General features: G+C 42.2%; 1 protein-coding gene across 20 annotated transcripts in view; it reads left to right on the plus strand.

Moving 5' to 3' along the window:
* Positions 1-22,567, plus strand: part of FOXP1 (forkhead box P1) — a 627,940-nt gene that overhangs the window by 73,894 nt on the left and 531,479 nt on the right. For all 20 annotated transcript variants that reach the window (XM_059879649.1, XM_059879647.1, XM_059879650.1 and 17 more), the window contains one exon: positions 21,328-21,457. The gene's annotated coding sequence lies outside the window, so the exon portion shown is untranslated. The remainder of the gene's footprint in view (positions 1-21,327; positions 21,458-22,567) is intronic.

Genomic DNA, 22,567 nt, shown 5'->3' on the forward strand with positions numbered 1-22,567 from the left:
TGAAGCTGACCTACTGATTATTCAGGGATTCTCCAGTGTACTGCTAATCCTATGAGCACATAGGAGATGTTTAGTTTAGCTCTTGAAGCTGATGCTTCCTTGGTGTTAGGTGTTACCTCTTGAGCTTTGCTGTCTACTCTGGAAGGAAGCTCTGAGAATCGCAGAAAGCCTGAGCTGAACACAGACTTGGAGGTTGCCTTTCTCACCCCTCACTCTAGGAAGAGGGGATTGGTACCTGGTTGTGGGGCAAAGTGAAGCTGGAATCCAAGTTCTCTTTCTGCTCCTCTGAACAGTGACCAGCTCCTGTAAGAGGCATTCAGAAAACAGCTAATGCCAGGCTCTTGCTTTTTCCATTTGTTTGTTCACCTTTTATTATCCAGGAAAAGTTGGATTGTGTTCTGGAAAGGAGAAGACTGCCATTGCTCTTCTATCTTAATGATGTGTTCCTTGAGTGTTTCTCAACAGGGGCAAATGAGACTCTTCAGGAACATTCATGTGATAGTTTTGATAGCAAAGCAGTCAAGTAATAGTTGGGGAAGGTTAGGGATCCATTTCAGGTGGGGATTTCTTCCTCTCTGTCCCTCTGGGAGAGGAAGGACGGAGCTCTTTGGGCTTCCTACCTTACTTGGAGGGGACACCTGCTCTTGGACTTTCTTCTGAGATAGGGCTTGAGCTTTGCTGCCTGTCCCTAGCCAATATAAGAGATCATTTAGGGCCAGGTATGTGACCCTACCCTCAGCCAGGCCCTGTATCTTGTCTCTAAGGCACCACTGGGAGGCAATATAGCACAGTTTGAACTAGTTTCAAATCCTGGTTCTTCTGCTTTATTGCTCTGGGACTTTGAGCAGTTTTAACATTTCTGAACCACCATTTCCTTTTTTGTAAAAGGAAAACATCCCACATTAGAATGTTGTCATGAGGAGACAAATGAGAAAAATGTACGTCAAGGACTGGGCAGTGCGCTTGGCACATGTAAGTAGTGAATTCATGGCAGGTGTTATCACCATCATCATCATTGCTGGCGTGTCCTGTGGTTCCTACCTGGCTTAGGCCAGTTTGGTTAAGCTCAATTTAGTTTCCAAAAAAGATGTGCTAATTGGATTATTATATTTTCATGTTTTTATATTTATGTATATATATATATGTGCATGGATTTGGAATCTACACATGTATATATTTATCCATTCAAGTTTCTCTTTTACAGATCTGTAAGAATTATATTTTTGTGTCATTGAACCATGAGAAAATTGTTTTTCAAAAGAAGATTTCATTAGGGATCATTATGTAGGCCATCAAAATGGAGAATAATGTACAAATGAAAGTTAGAAGAAAACATAAAAGCAAGAAAGAAGCTTGGTGTATTAACAGGGCCACTAGTAAGAGTACTTACTGTTATAACCTGGATATTTTAGTATCTCGGGACTTGCCTGTCTTATTTTGGTGTTGGATGGCACAGACCAGGCTGTTTCAGGCTTGTGATAAATATTTCTTTTTATTTAATGCTACCACTTGTAGGCTTGTAATCAGGAGCGGCTTATCAGCAGCTTTTCACAATCTGACATTCCACATGGAATGCCCCGATGGAGGAAAGTTAGCACTCTGAATGCTTTTACAGTTGAATTCCACACACATGAATTATGACAAGTGAGGCGACTACTCTGTGGTTTGTTGTGTCTGGTCTGGTTCCTACTTTTAAAGTTGCAGTTGCGTTTGGTCATTTGAAGCTTATTTTCACAGTCTGGCCAAGCCAGCAGGGTCCCGGGGCTCTGTAGGGGACATAAACCGCCAGCCTTTAAGTTTGAGTGCTCAGTAGATAAGCATTTCAAGACTTCATTGCATCATACAAAAGGACTTATGGGCTTACTTAACATACACTATTTGACTTCATTTAGATATTTAATGGAAAGAAAAGCCTTTTATTATCACTGAAGGAAAGAACTGCCAAACGTAGGGAGGCTGAGTTGAAGTATTGTAACGGATATACAGAGCACAAATATATTTCACTGCCTTCCATAATGGGGTATTTAATAATAGTTGTTTCTTTAAATTTAGCACATGTATCTTAGATATTTGCACTTGGTAAATTACAGGCTGTGGTTCAAGAAACTCCATTTTGTTTGTGTTTAAAAATTTGCTTGAATAAGCATGGACTGATTCTTAAAAATGACCATCAGTGGTGATTTATGTTTATTTCTCGAACTCAGATTAGAGCGTCCATGCGAGGAATGAGAACTTTCCCTCCTGTCTTTGAACACACGTAAATGTGAGCAGTAGGTGAGATTGCTGGCCCGCTTGACCACAGAGTTGTTGAGTGTTTTGTTTGATGGGCATTGGTCTCCGGTGTGTATTGGAGTCCCAGAAGGAGAGAGTGGGAACTATTACGCTGTGGGGAAGGCACGCTCCGTTGTCTGGGAGGGAACCCTGCTATCTTGCTGTGCCTGTGGGCCTGTAGAATCCTCAGGAACTGTGCCTGCGCAGATGGCCAGGGCTCAGGGGCAACTGATTCTCAGTTTGAGGTCTACTCCTGTTCTTCCAGAATGCTCCTTGCAGGAGCTGTTGGGAACTGAATTGCATCCCCCTCAGATTCCTGTGTTTAAGTCCCAACCCCTAGCATCTCAGAATGTGACTACATTTGCAGAGTCTTTAAGGAGGCAATTAAGTCAAAGTGGGATCATTAGCATGAGACCAAATCCAGTATGATCTGCCGCCTTAGAAGAGGCGATGAGGACACAGACACTTAGGCAAGGAGAGGACAACCATCCACAAGCCGAGGAGAGAAACCTCAGAGGAAACCAGCCCTAATGACACCTTGATCTCAGACTTCTAGACTCCAGAACTATAAGAAAATTCTGTTGTTAAAGTCTCCTGATCTGGGATACTTAGTTGTGGCAGCCCGAGCTAATTAATAGAGAAGCAAATCGGAATCTACAAGAGAGCATGTCTCATTTGAACAAGTCTTTCATATTATGGAATTTATATCATGGAATATTCATATTCCTATGGAATTCATATTATGGAATATTATGGTGACTCAGATGGTAAAAGAATCCGCCTGCAATGTGGGAGGCCTGGGTTCAATCCCTCGGTTGGGAAGATCTGCTGGAGGAGGGCATGGCAATCCACCCCAGTGTTCTTGCCTGGAGAATTCCCATGGACAGAAGAGCCTGGCCGGCTATAGTTGCAAGAGTCGGACATGACTGAGCGACTAAGCGCATTTCATATTATACTACAGTGTTTAAATTTGGAAGATCATGGCAGAAAAACCTCTTAAGCTTGGCCAAATCCACATAAAAAGCTCTAAAGCTTGGCCAAATCCACATGGCAGGTAGCACTCTATTAATGCTTGCTGAAGGACAGGTGGTCAGCTGTTTACACTGATTTGACTTAAGATTTTTCAGCTTTATGATGGTGTAAAAGTAACCCTCATTCAGTAAAACCATAGTTGGAATTTTGAGTTTTGCGCTTTCTCTACGCCAGCAGTAGGTGGTACAGTGCTCTTTGGTGATGCTGGCTTCCTATCAGCCGTGTGATCACTAGGGCAGGCAAGCAGTACACTTACAACCATTCTGTTTTTCACTTTCAGTGCAGTCTTCATTCTATGAGATACTCACACTTTATTGTAAAACAGGCTTTGTGTTAGATGATTTTGCACAACCATAGACTATTGTAGGTGTTCTGAGCATCTTCACGGTAGCCAGGGTAAGCTGTGATGTTCCATAGGTTAGGCATATTAAATGCATTTTTATTTGTGAGGTTTTCAGTTTACAGTGGATTTATTGAGATGTGAGCCCATCGTAGGATGGGGGAAATTCGTGCTAACATGTAATACTTATTAAGCAGTCACAGTGAGCTGGACCCAGGGAGAAGAGTCTCGCCTACATTACCTGTTTGAGTCTTCACCACAGTCCTGTGAGGAGGGAGCCATTATTATCTCCATCTTGTAAATGGAGGAAACCGAGACAAAGCAAAGTGACACCTGTGGGGTTCAGAGCCAGGTAGTCCTGCTACAGGCTTGTCCATGTTTTTGCTTCACCAGCCTGGGGAGTTCGAGGGAGGGGTAGTTATCTGATCCACTATCACTGTTGGTTAAGGGATACTGAAGCTTGCTCTTTTACACCACGTTTTGGTCCCACCTCAAGAGAGAAGCTATCAAGTGTGTCTAGTGTAATGAAGATGTTGCCAGTCATAATAATCACTCAGATTACAGAGCACTTAAGTGTGAGCCCAATCTGGGCTTTGAACCTGCCCGTTTGACCCTCACAGCATCCTAAGCCGCTGTGCCAGAGTCTCTCAGTGGCCCACCCCCAGGTGATGGGACTCTGGCACCTCATCACTGAGCAATGCTGCCTTCCCTACAAGTGCAGCATCTGCATTTGTCAGGGGGAAGGGGAAAAAGGTGGCTGACATTCACGTTTTAAAATGGAAAAAACCTTGTTCTTTTCTCCCTTATTACTGAAGCATTTTATGATAAATGTGAAAAAATGTTTAACGCAGAGCAAAAATAAATAAATCTATAGTTCTACCCCCTAGAGAAAAGGACTGCTAGTGTTTTTCTATCTGCTTTTCTAGTCTTTTTCTCATGGAGATATACTTACTCTAACTCTAAATGTACTAATATTTTTATGAGTATCAGTGTTAGAAAAGAGCAAGGACTTGGACTTATACTTGCATTAATATCATAGCTTTCCCTTCCTAGCTACCTGACTTTGGACACATTATTTGATTTCTGTCTATATTTTCTGTTTTTAAAATGGGGATAGTACATAAAACTTACTTTGTTGGGGTTTGCAGTAGCCCAGGGTATGTAATGTGTTCTTTTGCAGCATCTGGCACACACTAAATAAACCAGAACTTTAGAAAGACTAGTGGAGGTGATGGAATTCCAGTGGAGCTATTTCATATCCTGAAAGATGATGCTGTGAAAGTGCTGCACTCAATATGCCAGCAAATTTGGAGAACTCAGCAGTGGCCACAGGACTGCAAAAGGTCAATTTTCATTCCAATCCCAAAGAAAGGCAAAGCCAAAGAATGCTCAAACTACCGCACAATTGCACTCATCTCACACGCTAGTAAAATAATGCTCAAAATTCTCCAAGCCAGGTTTCAGCAATATGTGAACTGTGAACTTCCAGATGTTCAAGCTGGTTTTAGAAAAGACAGAGGAACCAGAGATCAAATTGCCAACATCTGCTGGATCATGGAAAAAGCAAGAGAGTTCCAGAAAAGCATCTATTTCTGCTTTATTTACTATGCCAAGGCCTTTGACTGTGTGGATCACAATAAATTGTGGAAAATTCTAAAAGGGAATACCAGACCACCTGACCTGCCTCTTGAGAAACCTATATGCAGGTCAGGAAGCAACAGTTAGAACTGGACATGGAACAACAGACTGGTTCCAAATAGGAAAAGGAGTACATCAAGGCTGTATACTGTCACCCTGCTCATTTAACTTCTATGCAGAGTACATCATGAGAAACGCTGGGCTGGAAGCAGCACAAGCTGGAGTCAAGATTGCCAGGAGAAATATCAATAACCTCAGATATGCAGATGACACCACCCTTATGGCAGAAAGTGAAGAGCCTCTTGATGAAAGTGAAAGAGGAGAGTGAAAAAGTAGGCTTAAAGCTCAACATTCAGAAGACGAAGATCATGGCATCTGGTCCCATCACTTCATGGGAAATAGATGGGGAAACAGTGGAAACAGGGTCAGATTTTATTTTTCTGGGCTCCAAAATCACTGCAGATAGTGACTGCAGCCATGAAATTAAAAGACGCTTACTCCTTGGAAGGAAAGTTACGACCGACCTAGATAGCATATTGAAAAGCAGAGACATTACTTTGCCAACAAAGGTCCGTCTAGTCAAGGCTATGGTTTTTCCTGTGGTCATGTATGGATGTGAGATTTGGACTGTGAAGAAGGCTGAGCGCCAAAGAATTGATGTTTCTGTAGTGTGGTGTTGGAGAAGACTCTTGAGAGTCCCTTGGACTGCAAGGAGATCCAACCAGTCCAGTCTAAAGGAAATCAGTCCTGGGTGTTCATTGGAAGGACTGATGCTAAAGCTGAAACTCCAGTACTTTGGCCACCTCATGCGAAGAGTTGACTCATTGGAAAAGACTCTGATGCTGGGAGGGATTGGGGGCAGGAGGAGAAGGGGACAATAGAGGATGAGATGGCTGGATGGCATCACTGACTCGATGGACCTGAGTCTCAGTGGACTCCGGGAGTTGGTGATGGACCCGGAGGCCCGGCGTGCTGCGATTCATGGGGTCGCAAAGAGTCGGACACGACTGAGCGACTGAACTTAGGAAAACTCAGTTTTTGTAACACGTCTCTGTTACTTAGCAATATAACCCTCAACATTTGGTGAGCAGGTATGATTTGGGGATCATGTTTCCTTCTGTGTCTATGTTTATTTTTCCAACCCTTTTAAGTGACTGCATAGTATTTCACCATCAGTATGAATCATAATATATTTAATTTTTATTGGATATTTATTTTTCCCAGTTTTTATATATTATATACAATGCCGTGATATGTTTCCTCACACCATTGTCGCTGATTTCTCCCCCAGTGGTTATTGTTTCATTACAATCAATTCCAAAGAGTAAGGACTTAACAGGATGTGCATGCTTTAAAGGTTGCTAAAGCAGTGCTAAATCCTGCCCACCCCCTGCACCTAAAGGCTGTGCCAGCTTACCTTGAACCCAGCCATGGAGGAGAGTGCCCATTTGTTTGTAAAACTTTGCCATAAAATTAAATTGATAAGTTTAAAAGAGAGGCAGAATTATGCTCTGTGGATGACTAACTCACATCTGTTATCGTCAAGGATAAGCAATGACTCCGAACTGAGAAGGGAGAGACCAGTTGGATACTGATGTTCAGTTAATTGTGTGGTTCAAGAAAAGATGACAACAGCTCTCATATCAGATCCCCCCGAGGGTCAGAATTTCTATACAGAGTTCTCAACCCATAGTGAGATTTAATTAATCTTCACAGCAACCTTTTGAGGTGGGATCTCTCTTTAGCCCCATTTTATGGATGCAGAAAGAGAGGTTTAGAGAAATCACATACTTTGTCCAAAATCACAAATTAGGTTACTGTGTGGCTGATTGGGAAGTTGAATCCAGGCACTCTCTCAGGTTCTTGTTCTTGTCCTGAGATATTGGAAATGGAAATATGATTGCCGGAGCCAGCATGGAGACAAAGTGAGACCAAGCAGGGTAGCTGGCTAAGCCTGGGGTGGGGGCAGAGTAGAAGGGCAGCAGGGTTTCTGGCTTGTTGGAATAGAAGGCACAGCTTCAGAGGCAGACATAGCGGGGTGGAGAGAAGGGCCCCATGTAGACCAGGTGTGCAGATTCAGATGTATATACAGGAGTATGGAGTCTGGGACTGGAGATCTGCCAGGAGATACAGTAACACCCGTTGCCCTGTTGTACAGCTTACATGGATCATCCTGCTTAATCCTTTTACCACCCCATGACAGGTGACCTGTCCTTACCTTCATGCTATAGTTGCAGAACTGAGGCCCAGAGAGCCTGAGTAACTCAGTCCACCAGTGTCCCAGCCAGAATCAGAGCCCAGGCAGCCAGATCCTGATTTGAGCCAAAGAAGATGGGAAGGAGAGCTTTGTGAGGAGTTTGCACCCTGGGATGTGTTGTTGGAAGTGATCGCTCCCTTCTTTTGAACTTTGTAACAGTTATGGTCTGTAGAATTCATCTGGCAGTTAATCACATATTCCCCATGACACAACTCTCCTTGTTTTCCTGAAATGTTATTTCAATCACATATTGTTATTTAGCTTCTTGTGCTGAGAAGACAGCTGAGCCTGGATAGCCACCTGACCCAGCTCCCAAACATGCACCACGGTTCCGCAGAGGGGGGCTACATAAATGTGTGACTGAATTTCATTTGAGGGGTCTTATTCTGGAGACTTTTGGACAGACAGCATTCATGGAGAGGCAGGGAGAGGGAAAGGAAGGAGTGTAGACAGTGCCTAGGGTTTTGATCAGGTGAACTTCAGAGAACAAGGAGGAGACTGAGGACTAGAAAGCATCCTCCTGCACAGGGAATGAAAGGACGGTGCCTCAGCCGCGGGCATCAGCCCCACTCCTCCTGTCACCTTTCTCTGTGGGGATGTCCCCTGCGACTTCTAGGTGTTACCAGGGCTCACTTGGTTCTGGACTTCCCTCCTGACCAAAATTTGCCCGAGTGCACGCAAGCAGCTGAGGGATTTCGACTGTGGGAGATAGTGTGGTGCTCCCGATAGAGTTCTAACCCTGTATTTCCAGTGGGGCTTCATCTTGAGAACCTTTCCAGATTTCCCTTTTGAGCTTTTGGAAGAGTAGTAGTCTGTTGTATTGGGTAATGTGAAGGGAGGAGACTTGGATTTCAGATACGAGTGCTGGTATCACTTACTAACCCTGGCCTTGGGTGGAAGACTTGGCTTCTCTGATCTTTCCTCATCTGTCAGATAGCCGTATTTACTTGTGAAGATTATAAGACCTTGGATGGAAATGCTCCGTCAGGACAGAGTGCCAGGTGTGGACAGGGCTCCATGCATGCTGGCTGGTCTTAGAAGTGGATGTCCTTAGGACAATATCCAGAGGCCTCTCACTCTGTTAAACACCAAGGTGAAAGGTCAGTGTGTTCCTTTCTTTTCCTGTATTTATGCTATAGATATTTCACCACTTTGACCCTTTGATAATTCTCCCTGATGATTTGGTCGTAATCATCAGCTCTTCTCCTGCTCTCCCGAGGCATTTCCAAACCACGCCATTCCACCCCGTTTCTCAGAAGGAAAGGTGGCCGTCAGTCACTGGGTCCCTCTGAGACTGGTCATCATTCTCACATCCATTTACCAGGCTGCACTGCTGCTGCCGCCAGGTCGCTTCAGTCGTGGCCGACTCTGTGCGACCCCATCGACAACAGCCCACCAGGCTCCCCGGTCCCTGGGATTCTCCAGGCAAGAACACTGGAGTTGGAGTGGGTTGCCATTTCCTTCTCCAATGCATGAAAGTGAAAAGTGAAAGAAGTCTCTCAGTCGTGTCCGACTCTTCGCAACCCCCTGGACTGCAGCCCACCAGGCTCCTCCGTCTATGGGATTTTCCAGGCAAGAGTACTGGAGTGGGGTGCCATTGCCTTCTCCACCAGGCTGTATTGGGTTATGTTTATTATTATTATTTTAACTTTGTAAGAATTATCTGGATGTTGTTTTTTAGTCATTTTATTAGTCATTCAACTTTTTTGTTTTTTTTGAGATGGATGAAAGACAGATCACTTTGAGCAGTGGGTCAAATGGAGGTGGCTGACTGGGTAACTGTGTCCCCGCTGAGTCAGCTGTCTGCTCAGACAGCTAAAAGCTGAAGAATGCTGATGACTTGTCACTGGCCAGCGTCACAGTAACTTGAAATTCCGTTTCTGCTCCTCAGTTGTGGGAACTTGGATGCCATTGGTGGATTGTTGGAAAGCACTCCAAGTATTGTATTGATTGGATTATGGAGCCTGGAATTGTCAGTTATCCCCTAAAGTGGCATTTTCCATTCAAGGCTGAGGCATAAAAATTATGAAATGGGATGGTTCAAAAAGGTAGGATTCCATGCTGTTTATTTTTAGAAAGGGAAAGCCAGGCTCTGACAAACTCTGATTCGCAGAGGCTCTCCAACAGTTGGCAAAACGGGGACAAGGTTTGTGCTTCCTACTCATTGGTCGTGCAGCCTCCAACCCCCTGGGCCTTATTGCCCTTCTGCTAAAACTGTCTGGACAGCTGTTTGTTTTGGTTCTTCTTCCTTGATTGGAGAGACAATCTCAGTATCAAGGGTGATGGCTGCCTCAAAATGCCTTTGGCCCCTTGTCCCTTCATCATATCTCTGAATCACATTATAACCTTGGGAAAGAAGTCTTAGAAGTATGTTTGTTCTCTGATATCTGTGTGTTCTGTACATTAGGTGTCTTGGGCGAGGGATAAGGTGCCATATGGGGTTACTTTGCCTCCCTACAGTACCATACACAATGAAAGAATAATGCTTTGTAAATGGGGATGTTTATCTTCTTATGCTACCACAACTTCAACTTCCTTGTTGGTTTTTTTTTTTTAAACTTCTTTAAATTGGGCATAGGCTTAGAAGATGATTTGAAAGTAGCGGGCAGGGATGAGGGTGGTATTTGCTTTAACAGAGTTTGGCCTCTTGTATTTTTTAAGTAAGGAATACAGGCCTTCCTCAAAGACCTGTGGTAAGAAGGCTTTTGTTGCTAGTTGGAATATTGGGACCCAGAGAATTCTCTGGAAGAGAGCTTTGACCCACCTCTGGTGGGATTTCATGTTTCATTCCACAGACCAATTGTTTTAAACAGTACTTTTAAACCAGCTTCAAGACCACTGGTTTTTTTCAAAAGTTATTTCTCCCGTTTTACTCTTGTGTTTCCTTCCTTTTTCAATAATAGAGGACTTTTCTGTTTTACAGTTGAAGCTGCTACCTTTTTCTTAATTTTAAAGCAGGCAGAAATCATCACTGACTAGGCATCTCAGAGAATTGCAGTTAATACTGTGACCTAGTTGCTTTCTTCATTTTTAGAAAATTTTGTTTTATTTTTCCCCCAACATTAGCTCTGTATGCTGATTTTTGTAACCTTAATCTCTCATGGAAAATGTGGACCCTATCCATTCACATGACAATGATGTCTGGTTTCACCATGTTATCTCTTCCCGTGGAATATCACCACTGGGGAAACTGAGACTTGAGTTTGCCAGTCTCCTTCATCTGCAGGACCCGCCATTGTCAAAAATTATAGTGACAAATTTCTTGTTAATAGCCTCATCACTGTGAATGTGATTCTTGTTCTCATCCAGTAGAGAGCCTTGGTTACCCACAACCCACTTCCAGCTTTTGATCAGATACATAGGGATCACCTATCAAGTGTGAAGATGAAATAATATCATTTGTTTACCACCTTGAGTTGTTTACCACAGGCTGTGAAAAATATGTTTTGAATTTAAAAGTGCAAAAAACAAGTGTACCAGCTATCAAAAAGTTCTCCCTGCAAAGTAAACATGTTTATAGAGCAAGACTCAAAACAAAATACTTGATCATGATAAGCCCAGCCAATGAAAAGAAAGTAAACGTGTTTACCACGAAAACCTTATAAAGAGCCCAGATGGCAGCCAGCCCTCTGCTCGCTTGACTGTTCTTCACGGGAGCAGCTAGGCTCCCCTGGGCTTCAAGGATGCATGAAGCACTTGCCCTGCCAGGAGGCGGCTCCTTTTTCAAGCCCTGCTCTCTCAGCGTAGCCCAACTTGTCAGTGAGGGTGGAAGGCTTGTTTTTTGTGCGACTAAGCTGAACCTCTAGTGGAAGGTATTTGTGAAACTGAGCCTCGAGTTCCCATAAATCTTTAGCAACTTGTCATAGATGACTGCCAAGTAGGCTTATGGGGAATCTTATCTTTCTGGCTCCCTGATAGAACCAAGATGAGTATCACATATAACAACCTTCTGTGTCCTGGGCACTGTAGTGAAGACATCTAGGATATAAACCATGAATCACACCGAAGCCTGGCTTCACCCATCTCATTCAGATGAAGGAACCAAAGGGCTTGAGCAGGAAGTTGGTAGAAAAGACATAGTCATCCTGAGTGATAACAGGGATTTTGGGGATATGTGGAAAATGAGCCTTAGATGCTGTAAAAGAGAGAAAGCTTAGAAGGAGGATGATGAACTGGGCATGTGGTAAAGAGGTAAGAATTTGAGTTTTGGTGCCTTTTCTCATTGCAGTCAAGGAGCAAATTCAGGAGAAATGACCCTGTGAGTGTTGGCTCCATGCAAGGTCATTAGTGAATTTCAGAGTTCAAGGTCTTTGAAGTGGAACAGTTCTAAGGAATGGTGAAATCAAAGTTTTGGCCATGCCTTCAGGTGTAGAGGAAGTGGTAGTGGTTAATTAGAACTTAATGCACCCTTACTCTGGGCAGATATTATCCCAATTTTCAGGTATGGAAGAACTTGCCCAAGGGTATAACTAGTAAGTGGCATGGCTCGGATGGGACATGAGCAGTTAGCCTGAGCACTCAACTAATGCAGTATACTGCTTCTCAAATAGGCTGAAAGCTTTTAGGATAAGTTAAGATAACCCAGTGTGTATTCATTTACTTGAACAGTTGGCAGTTTTTTGTTTTTTTTTGAGTGGTATCTTATCTGAACCAGGCCTGATGTAAGCCTTGGCCAGGCTGTTGGAAGGGCCATCTTCATGGCTATTGAGGTTGATAAAAGTGGTCACACTGAAGGAATGTAGACCAAAACTGTTAACCAGATACTGAAACATCTGAGATAGGTGTAGAAGTGCATTTGACATTTAGATTTAAAAGCTGTATGGTTGGGTTGGAAGCAGTGGTTCCCTCACATACAGTCATCAAAAGAAGGGTTCCGAAGAGTCAGGGAATCACAGTGGAGAGGAATGATAGTATTCTCCATGGGGTAGATGGCAGGCAAGGTAGACTATTAGCAGAGCCATAACTTGGCTGTAAGAAAAGAAAGAAAGGCCAACTCTTCCCTGTTTGCATGAAGTCAGGGGATGTTGCTATGCTAAGTCACTTCAGTCGTGTCCGACTCTGTGCGACCCCATAGGCGGCAGCCCACCAGGCTCCCTGGTCCCTGGGATTCTCCAGGCAAGAACACTGGAGTGGGTTGCCATTTCCTTCTCCAATGCATGAAAGTGAAAAGTGAAAGTGAAGTCGCTCAGTCGTGTCTGACTCCTAGCGACCCCATGGACTGCAGCCTACCAGGCTCCTCCATCCATGGGATTTTCCAGGCAAGAGTACTGGAGTGGGGTGCCATTGCCTTCTCCAGGGAAAGATGAAAGGGATATCTTTAAGGAAAAAGGAAAGTCTCCATATTGTTCATGATGTTAATCTTGGAAGGTGGTGGAAAGAAATGAGCACTGGGGCTTCCCTGGTGGCTCAGTGGTAAAGAATCTGCTTGGCCAATGCAGGACCCTGGCTTTGATCCTTGCTCTGGGAACAGCCTGCTTGCCATGGGGCAACTAAGCCCGTGCACCACAACTATTGAGCCTGTGCTCTAGAGCTCGGGAACTGCAATTACTGAGCCTACGAGCCCCAACCACTAAAGCCTGTGTGCCCTAGAGCCTGTGATCTACAGCAGGAGAAGCCACTGCAATGAGAAGCCCACACATGCAACTGGAGAAAGCCCATGCGGCAACAAAGACCCAGTGCAGCCATAAATAAATATAATTTTTTTTTAAAAGAAATAATGTTAACTGGATAATTTTTTTTTTAAAGTGAGCATTGGAGCCAGGATATAGGATAAAATGGGGTTCTAGAATGCCTGGGAGGCAACAGGATGATGGTTGAATTCAAGGAATTCACACTCCTTGAATTGGGGGTTACAGTTAAGTCACTTGTTATCAACATCAGGGTTCAGACAGAAGTTGTATTCTTCCTGGGGAGATGGGGGCCAGGCAGACATATAGAGCAGGAGGGCCAGCCTTCAAGTTTTAAATGGAATGTTTAGGGGATTTTCAGTGAAGAAGAGCAATAAACAAACAAAAAAGGTTAATAGTTAAGCCTCAGTGAACTAGAAAAGTAATTACTTAGCAACTGTATTTCCCCATGTGTTCTAATTAATCTAATGGGTTTACTTAAAAACTTGTTTTTGAACATAGATACCAGCAAGTCCTCTGGTGAGTTGGAGTAAATCTTATTAGTGAAAGTTAAGTAAAAGTAACAGTGATTAGTTCTAGGAAACTTTGTTGAAATGAAGTCAAGTGGGCCCAGTGAAGCCACAGATGTTGATGGTGGTGGCTCATTTGGTTTAAACTTGGGTGATGGTTTTGATTAGAACTTTAGAACTTAGCTGTTCAGATAGATGCTTATTTAGGGTACATTTGAGGTTACAATTTTTTAAAACAGATGTATTATTTGTTCTTCTTCTCCAAGCCTTATTAATCAAGGCAGATTGGCATTTTATTTGTGAGCTGACAACACGCACCTTTTTTTCTGTAGCTGATTTGCTTTCTGAACTGGATTCAGCATTGTCAGAAAGTTATTCACGGGAGTTGGTGATGGAGTCTGCTCCACCCACTTCTGTTCCATTTCTATTTTGGTGCTATTTGCAACAAAGGAAACTAAGTTAGTAAATTAGAGAAGGATTGAAGTTCTCACAAATGCTCTCCTTCTTATCAGGTTGTATAACCGATTAGACAGAGTGGTCCCACTCTTCCTGTGGAACAGGGCCCTGAAGGAACACAGGTGCAAACCCCAGCAGGTGGCCTTGGCCGTGACCTCCCGGGTCTCCTGACCTATCTGATGGAGGTATATTAAGTAATCTATAAAGATATATATGTATATGTATGTACATTCATCCATCCATACATATTTATGTATACGTGAGTATGTATGTGCACATATACTTACGTGAGTCTAAAAGTTCCACATACAGCATTCTAATGGATTTGAGTTTTGGATCAGTGTTCCTGCAGAAAGTAGGTGGCTTGTCCCTCTCCTGGGTCTGAGAGGACAAGGGAAGGGGCACATAATGGAGCCTGGAGAGAGAAGCTTCAGGGATAGGGCTGCCTGGCAGGAGCTGTGATCTTTCAGTGTCAGCCTTCAGTGCCCCGGCGGGGAGAAGTCTGGGCAGTAAATGCCCCTTCTTCTCTGTCCGCCTGAGATGAGACCTCCACTGGTTGTACAGCTGGAAGCCAGAGGATAAGAGTACTTGTTGATGCATCACACACGGTAGCTTTCCAAGACACAGGGCAAGGTGAGGAACTGGGGCAGCATGGCTGGTGGAAGATCTGCAGAAATAAATGGAAAATCGCCCATCCAGTACATTCTGTTCTGTGACCTCCTTTGGGTCTGACTCTGCCAGACTTGCTTGGACAATGCGTGAGAGAGGTTGATGTCGGACAGGGGGTCCCAGATCTCCAGAACAGCAAGAAAGCACCTAGTTTTATACAGCTTTGCTTCCCAAAGCATGGTGTCTGGACCAGTAGCACCAGCATCATGTGGGCACTTGCTGGAGATTTTCAGGCCCTGCCCTGTACCTACAGAATGAGACAACCAGGGGGACAGGCCCAGCAATCTGTCTTTTATTAGCTCTCCTGGAGATTCTGCTGCATTTCCAAGATTGAGAACCACAGCTGGATGTCTTGAGGTGTTGGATGACCAGCAAAGTATGTCAGTTTACTAAGATGACCACTATTATCTTGCTTGGAAATGCCAGTGACAAGCATGTTGTCTGTTTGAGTCCCCTGCTTGGAAACTCTGCAGACTCCTAATCTTTTTTATTCTTAGGATAGGCTCTCTTCAAAAGAAGTGGAATAATGGATAACACATAGGCCATGGGGGCTCATACCCCCGGCATTTCTTGCCTTTACTTTCCAAGTCCTCCTTTCAGCCATGCAAAGAAGTACCCAGCAGGCCCCAGACTTTGGAGGTTGTTTTTGAAAACAGATGCAAATACTGCCTCTGCTGTTGTTATTTTCCTGGTGCCTGGCAGTGTTTGGTAAACAACTTGATTGCTAGGTCTTGGCCTCAGGGAACCACAGCTGCTCTTTCCAGCTCCCTGCAGACTTTTGTACCGAGCAAGGATTGCTTCAGGGAAAAATAAACAGGGGAGAACAAAACAAGAAAACAGCACTGTTGTTTTGTGGCTGCCTCTACCTGTTTTCCTGGAGCTGTTTTGCAACCACAGGCTCTGAGCTTTGATTCCTAACTTGAAAACACAAGGCAAAACCCCCACGGCACCACAGGCTCCTTTCTCTGTTGGTTAGAGGGCAGAGTGGCCGCCTCTGCTGAACTTGGAAAGCCTGTTGTAGTAGCCACTGGAAGGATCTGTGCATTTTGAAATATGTAAATTAAAAAAGGAGAAAACTTCATTCTTTCTAATGACCCCCAAGATGGTAATCTGGCTTTTCAAATCTCCAGGAAAACAGATTGAATATGGCACAATTAATGGTTCAACACTTCTAGGCTTTTCTCAAAAAATGTCTTAATGGGCTTTTAATTTATTGCAGCTCCTGACTAGCAGGCTTGAGGCAGAGTTGCTGTTGACCCCTCGGGGCCAAGGTGCTCTCTGAGGTGTAAGTGAAATAGAAGAGAACAAAGGCCAAGTAGAGAGTCTGCCTTGACCTCTCTGGGCGGAGCCCCTGGGACTTGCTGGGTTGCTGGCCCTGCAGTGGCGCAGTGCACTACAGAGAAGAGGCCGGGGCGCATCTTCATCAGAGTTCCCTGGAAGAGCTGGTCAAAATGCAGATTCCTTGGACTCCAGATTGAGACTCTGGAATCTGGGGGCAGGAAGCTGCATTTTATGACAGTGTCCTCATTGTGTATCACGTTTGTAGTCCAGGACCTTGGTGATTGACAGCCACTGTGAACCAGTGAACCTGGGTGGGAAGCAAGCGATGGCTTTGCCAGACTTTTTAAAATTTCGAGACCTACATGTCCTTATAATGCATTAACTTTTATTTACTCACAAGTTCTTGATTTTTTGGCTCCCTCTTCTTAAATCAGGCAAGCTTCTTTCTGCAGTCTTTCTCTTTGAGCTTGAAATGCATCTTTCTGAATGTCCTTGTAGAGAGATTGTAAACTTTTGATTGTCTGAAAAGACCTTTATTTTGAAAGATAATTTTTCTTGACATGCATGCAATTCCAGGTAGATGGTTTTTGCCTCTGGGTGGTGTTCTGGATAATTTTATTTGGATACTGGTTTTCTGGTGGGTTTTTTTTTTTCCTTTTAAATTTCAGTTGCTATATATTTCATTTCTAGAGGTCAGAGTTTTGGTTAGAGTTACAGAGCTTGATTTTATAGTATAGGTGTGTATTGCATGTATATATATATTGTATGTATTTTATAGTATATGTACTATAGATACATATAAAACTATAGTGTAGTTTATGTGGTGTTTTGGTTAGAGTTATACAACTTGTATTTTATAGTATATATGTATGTATATGTATGTGTTGTTGTTTAGTCGCTAATGCATCTTTGCATTGCAGGAAGGTTCTTTATGGCTGAGCCATCAAGGAAACCCATATATGTATTATAGTATGTGTATATGTGTGTGTGTGTGTGTGTATGGGGCTTCCCTTATAGCTCAGTTGGGAAAGAATCTGCCTGTAATGCAGAAGACCTGCGTTCAGTTCCTGGGTCAGGAAGATGCCCTGGAGAAGGAAATGGCAACTCACTCCAGTATTCTTGCCTGAAGAATCTCATGGATAGAGGAGCCTAGAGGGCTACAGTCCATTGGGTCACAAGAGTCGGACACAACTTAGTGACTAGACAACCATTATATATATATATATATATATACACACACACACACACATAGTGTTTATTTAATAGTGTATATATTAATACTATAAATACATACAAAAACTATATATATTATATATAGTATTTTGATTAGAGTTATAGAGCTTGTATTTTGTAGTATATGTGTATTATTTGTGTATAGAGAGTATATTTATAGTATTATGCACTGTACAAATATATATAAATTATAGTATATCATTTATATAGCATTTTGGTTAGAGTTACAGAACTGATATTTTATAGTGTATATATGTATTTGTGTATGTATATACTATATGTGCCTATAGAGAGTGTATAGTATATATAGTGTGCAAATACATATAAAAACTATATATAATGTATATAGATTATATAGTATTTTGGTTAAAGAGCTTGTATTTATAGCATATAGTATATGCATATGATTTATATATACTATATACAGAGTGTATTTATAGCATATAGTATATGCATATGATTTATATATACTATATACAGAGTGTATTTATAAATCTATAGTATATATAGATTTATATATACTATATACAGAGTGTATGTATATCCTGTACATATGCAAACTGTAATATATCATTCATACAGTATTTTGGTTAGAATTATAGAACTTACAGTATATATATGTGTCTATGTGTATATGTACTCTATGTGTGTGTAGAGAGTGTATAGTATATATAGTGTAAGTACATTTAAAACTTAGTATCTATCGTTCATACAGTATTTTGGTTCGAGTTGCTCAGCTTGATGGAGATGAAATTTAGTTTTGAGTCAGCTGAATTCTTAACAGAGCACACAAAACCAAAAAATTTCCACACACCACAGTGATAGTTTGTCCTTTATTTTTTTAATATGCCTGGTGACACTAACGTTTTAGGAAGTCAAGCTGATTAACACTAATGATACTCGTAAGCTTTGTTTAACCAACTTATGTCTTAGCTAAAAGTCAGCCTCTGTGTGCATCCAGAGTGGAAGTCCTGTATGATCCGTCTCTTCTCATAGCAGTTCTTGCACTCCTTGGTTCTTTAACCCACCTGTGAACCTTTGACTGCGTTTCCCAGGTGACTCAGTGGTAAAGAATCTGCAGATGTCAGTTCGATCCCTGGTTGGGGAAGATTCTGTGGAGAAGGAAATGGCAACCCACTCCAGTGTTCTTGCCTGGGAAATCCCATGGACAGAGGAGCCTGGTGAGACCGTCTATGGGGTCACAGAGAGTTGGACATGACTTAGCAACTACACAACAACACAAAGCCTTCTACTAAGATACTCTGTTTTGGAGGAATTCCTTTGCAGTCCCGCTTACATTTTCCTTCCAAAGCTTGAAAACCTCCAGATTCCTCTCAAAATCCCTTATCTGCCCAGATACCTAGTGTCTTTTAATGTGCTCACTTATGTGGCTTCTCTGTGCTTCCAGATCCCTCTTGAATCACAGGCCAGAGCTGTGTCCCCAGCCATCATTTGGTATAGGGGTTGCAGAGGTTCTTTTTCTTGCCTTTTTCCCTTTAAATTAAATGTGTTCTATTAAAAAGTTAGCTGCTATCTTTTAAACATGAGGAAATTTTACAAAATAGTGATTTGGATTCTTGCGTTTGATTTTAGAATTGAAAGCTGTTACAGCCTGGGGTTTATGTTGTCACAAGGCAGTAATGGGCTTGTGGGGCTACTTGCTGCTGCTGTCTTAGCTAAGAGAGCCTGGGGCCTCCAGCATGCAGCCTCCCTCACCACTCCCTGGACCTTTTACCTGGTCTGTCTTGCTCACTCATGTTATCTGCCTGGTCATTGTGGATGCCTTAGCTTTCCCAATACGAACAAGGAAGCTCAGGTCAGAAAGGTCTACAAGGCCTTATAGCCAAAACTCACTCAAGCAAACCTCAGTCAGAAAAATGTCTAGTGCAAGGTAGGCACTCAGCATTTTGTGTTAATATATTGACGAGAAAAAGCTGGATTTCTTCTGACTGCAAGCTTTGTCGAGTCAAGTTCCTAATAGCTGTGTGATATTGGCAAGTTACTAAAACTTTCTGTGCCTTGGTTTTCTTATCTGCATGTAAGAGTGTCTTTGTGTTAAGAATAGAGTTAAATGAAATAACTGTTGTAAAATACTGAAAAAAATATCCAATGCAGTGTGTATTTTCAATGAATGGCAAGTGTATGCTTAGAGGATCCTGAGAATTAGTTCTTTAAATTGTTGATTTGTTTATTGACTCAGTCTGTCTTGAGTGGCTGCTATGAGCCAGGCATTTTTCTAAATTTTTGGAAGATAACGAAGAATACAACAGCGACGTTTCCTTGTCACTTGGAGCTTATAGTCTAGTGGAGAGGACAAGTGAGGAAATGAGAAAAAAGTTTATAGGTGATGACAAGAGCTCTGAGGACAGCAAATAGAATGATTTAATTGGGGGTGATAGCTTAAGTACGTAAAGTGAGACCGCATGCTTGAAGAGGCCTTTGCCTAGAAGACCCTGTGATGAGAAGGAGCCACTTGTTTAAGGAGTAAGCTCATGGCATTCCAGGTACTTGGGAAAGCCAGTGCACTAAGTATGAGGTAGGAAAACCCTTGGCTTCTTGAAATGGATGTCCACCACTGCATCCATGTTGTAGTTGAGGATTGAGTTGATGGCTGGTGGTGGTGTCAGAGAAGTAGAAAGTGACTGGATGATGCAGGGCCTTCTAGGCCAGAGAAATAAAAAGATTGTGTCCTGAAGATGGTGAGCATTTTCAGCCCCTTTCTTTTTGCTACATGACATTGACTTAGTAGGTTTGCCGAGCTTCCCTGAGTCTTGAAAATGCTTCTTGTATCTCAAGGCTACTTGGAGTTTGGACACAGGGGCTTTATCATTTTGAGACAAACTGTGGTCTGTGATTGGCCCTATCCAGTTACCTGGTAGTTTGGAAGAAATACAGAATCTCAGGCCCAATTCCAGAGACACTGAACCAGTGTCTCTGGGAATGGCCCAGGAATCTGTATTTAGAAAGGTCTTCAAGTTATTCTTATGTATACTGAAATATGAGAAACACTCATCTGTAACACACATGGGTACATTTCCGTAGGAGCTGGAGCTGTAGTTTTGGGAGAGGAATGGAGGCCTTCCATGCTGCAGGTGTACCAAAGTGTGGCGCTAGTGCCAAGGTGAGAATTCCTCTGTGCATGTGCAAGATCCTCTGCCCACTGCTCAGTTTTGGTGTTGATGGAAGATTCATGGTAAAAACCTTCTTTTTTAATCTGGAAGCTTGGAGGAGAAGCTAATAGTTTAGGTTATTTGACATAATAGGCTTTATCCCCAAACACTAAGATGCTATGAGGTAGAAGGGACATGAACAGCATCAATTAGTGACCTGCCCTTGCAGATGAAAGGACTGGAATCCTGAGGTATTAAATGACTTTCCTGGAGCCACACGATTGATGACAATACTGGGTCTAGCATTCAGGCTTCTCCACTTGGGCATCTGCACATTACATGATGTGTTTTATCTTGATGGAACTATCTCCAAGAAACATCTCTTGCTCCTTATATGTAATTCATAAATGTTTGTAGAATTATTTTGGAGGAAAATGATTATAGTTACCTCTGTTCCTAGTTTTGACGTTTATTATTATTTTTGAAACAATTTTTATTTTTACATGTTTTTATCTTCTAGTAAATAGAGTTACTTAATATGAATCAGTATGTTTATCCATGTCAGATTTGAGTTAAAACAGCTTATTGTTACTGAACACTTTATAATTGGGCAAAAATGCTATTTTTGTTACGCCAACATATGTAAAATATTTGGCACAAAGTCTGTAATAAACAGCAACCTCTCAGTGTATATGTTGAAGTAATTGGTATCTGTATCTTTCAAAACATTATTTCCGGTTTATATTTTACAGCATCACACTTGATATATTGACATACCTCATTTGAAAGGTGTTTTCCCCTACCTCTAGGTTCTATGTCTATAGCGCTGTTTTCAAGTTTAAGGAAGTGGTGGTTTTAGAAGTTACATCTTAGTTATGTGTAAAAAAATATTTTTGTATTGCAGTGTCCCAGGAGCTTTTGCTGACAATTCCAGTTTCCAAACGAAACATTTGGGCAATGGTGAAGGCTTCAGTACCTTCTCACATTTGCTGTCAACAATGAATGGACGGATGTGATGCCTGCTGGTCAAAAGGGTGAGTGAACATTTAAGATTATTCGTCTCAAAATTCACAAGGCCAAATGTGGGCTGAAGGGGTCCTGCCTAATGCAGGAAACTGAAAAAAATCCCAAGTTCATCGGAACAGCTACACTGAAGATGAGAGACTGTCACTGAGAAAGAACAGACACTATCATTGTTTTCTGGTAGAACCTTTTGGGATAACTTGTACACTGATCTGAGAATTTATAAAAGGTATAATAGGACACAGGAGAACTTTTTTTGTTTATGTGATTCTTTTAAGCATAATCTGAAGGACAGGCTGCCTAAATTATGAGCTACATGCACAGTTGAAAGAGTAATTGCATTTTTTTGTCTCATTGCAGTTTGGTTATAAAATGAACTACCATGAAATAAGACCATTTTGAGTGGTGGGAGGGGGATTTAAGTCTGATTTGTTCATTGAGAAGGTCCCATCCCAAGACTTCTACATGACTGGGGTTCTTGAGAAAGGGAAAGGGTTGGGAATTGTGGACTGTTAACAGATTTGCAGATAGACTTATGAGCATTTTTTCCTATCATAGTTCTCCTCATCAGATTACTCATTGTAATTTTTAGGGGAGGGTGTTAGGAGAGGTTTGATGATCTTTTTCTTTTACACGTGTTTTCCATATTTGATGACATCTGTCGTGTTCCTCAGAACTTGCTGGCTACCCTGTAGTAATGAATGAACAGTAGTGACTTGCCTTTATCAGAGACAAGAATTGGTTGAGCCTAGTTGTTCTGGGTAAAAACTCTGACATCATTCAATGGTAGCTTTGTCATAAAATGAGGTCAACTTTATGGGAAATCCTTTGGTTTCAGTTTTGTAGTGAATGTCATTTAATAATAAGAACCATTGGTATAAATTCACTTTGTTTGTCTTAGTGGAGCTATATTTGAAACAGATTCTATTTAATGGAGGTAAGTACAGTGAAGTAGAAAGAGCACTGTATTAAAAATTGGGAGACCTAATAGCTAGCTGACATGGGAAAGTTAGTCTCTGTTTTAATTTACTGTATTTAAAATAAAGTAGGTTGGTTAAAATGTCGTATTTGTCATTGCTAATGAGGCCCTGGAAGATGTCTGTTTAAGTCCTCTTATTTTA

The sequence above is a fragment of the Bos taurus genome, chromosome 22, assembly GCF_002263795.3.
Source record: "Bos taurus isolate L1 Dominette 01449 registration number 42190680 breed Hereford chromosome 22, ARS-UCD2.0, whole genome shotgun sequence".
In the NCBI taxonomy this organism is placed as follows: domain Eukaryota; kingdom Metazoa; phylum Chordata; class Mammalia; order Artiodactyla; family Bovidae; genus Bos; species Bos taurus.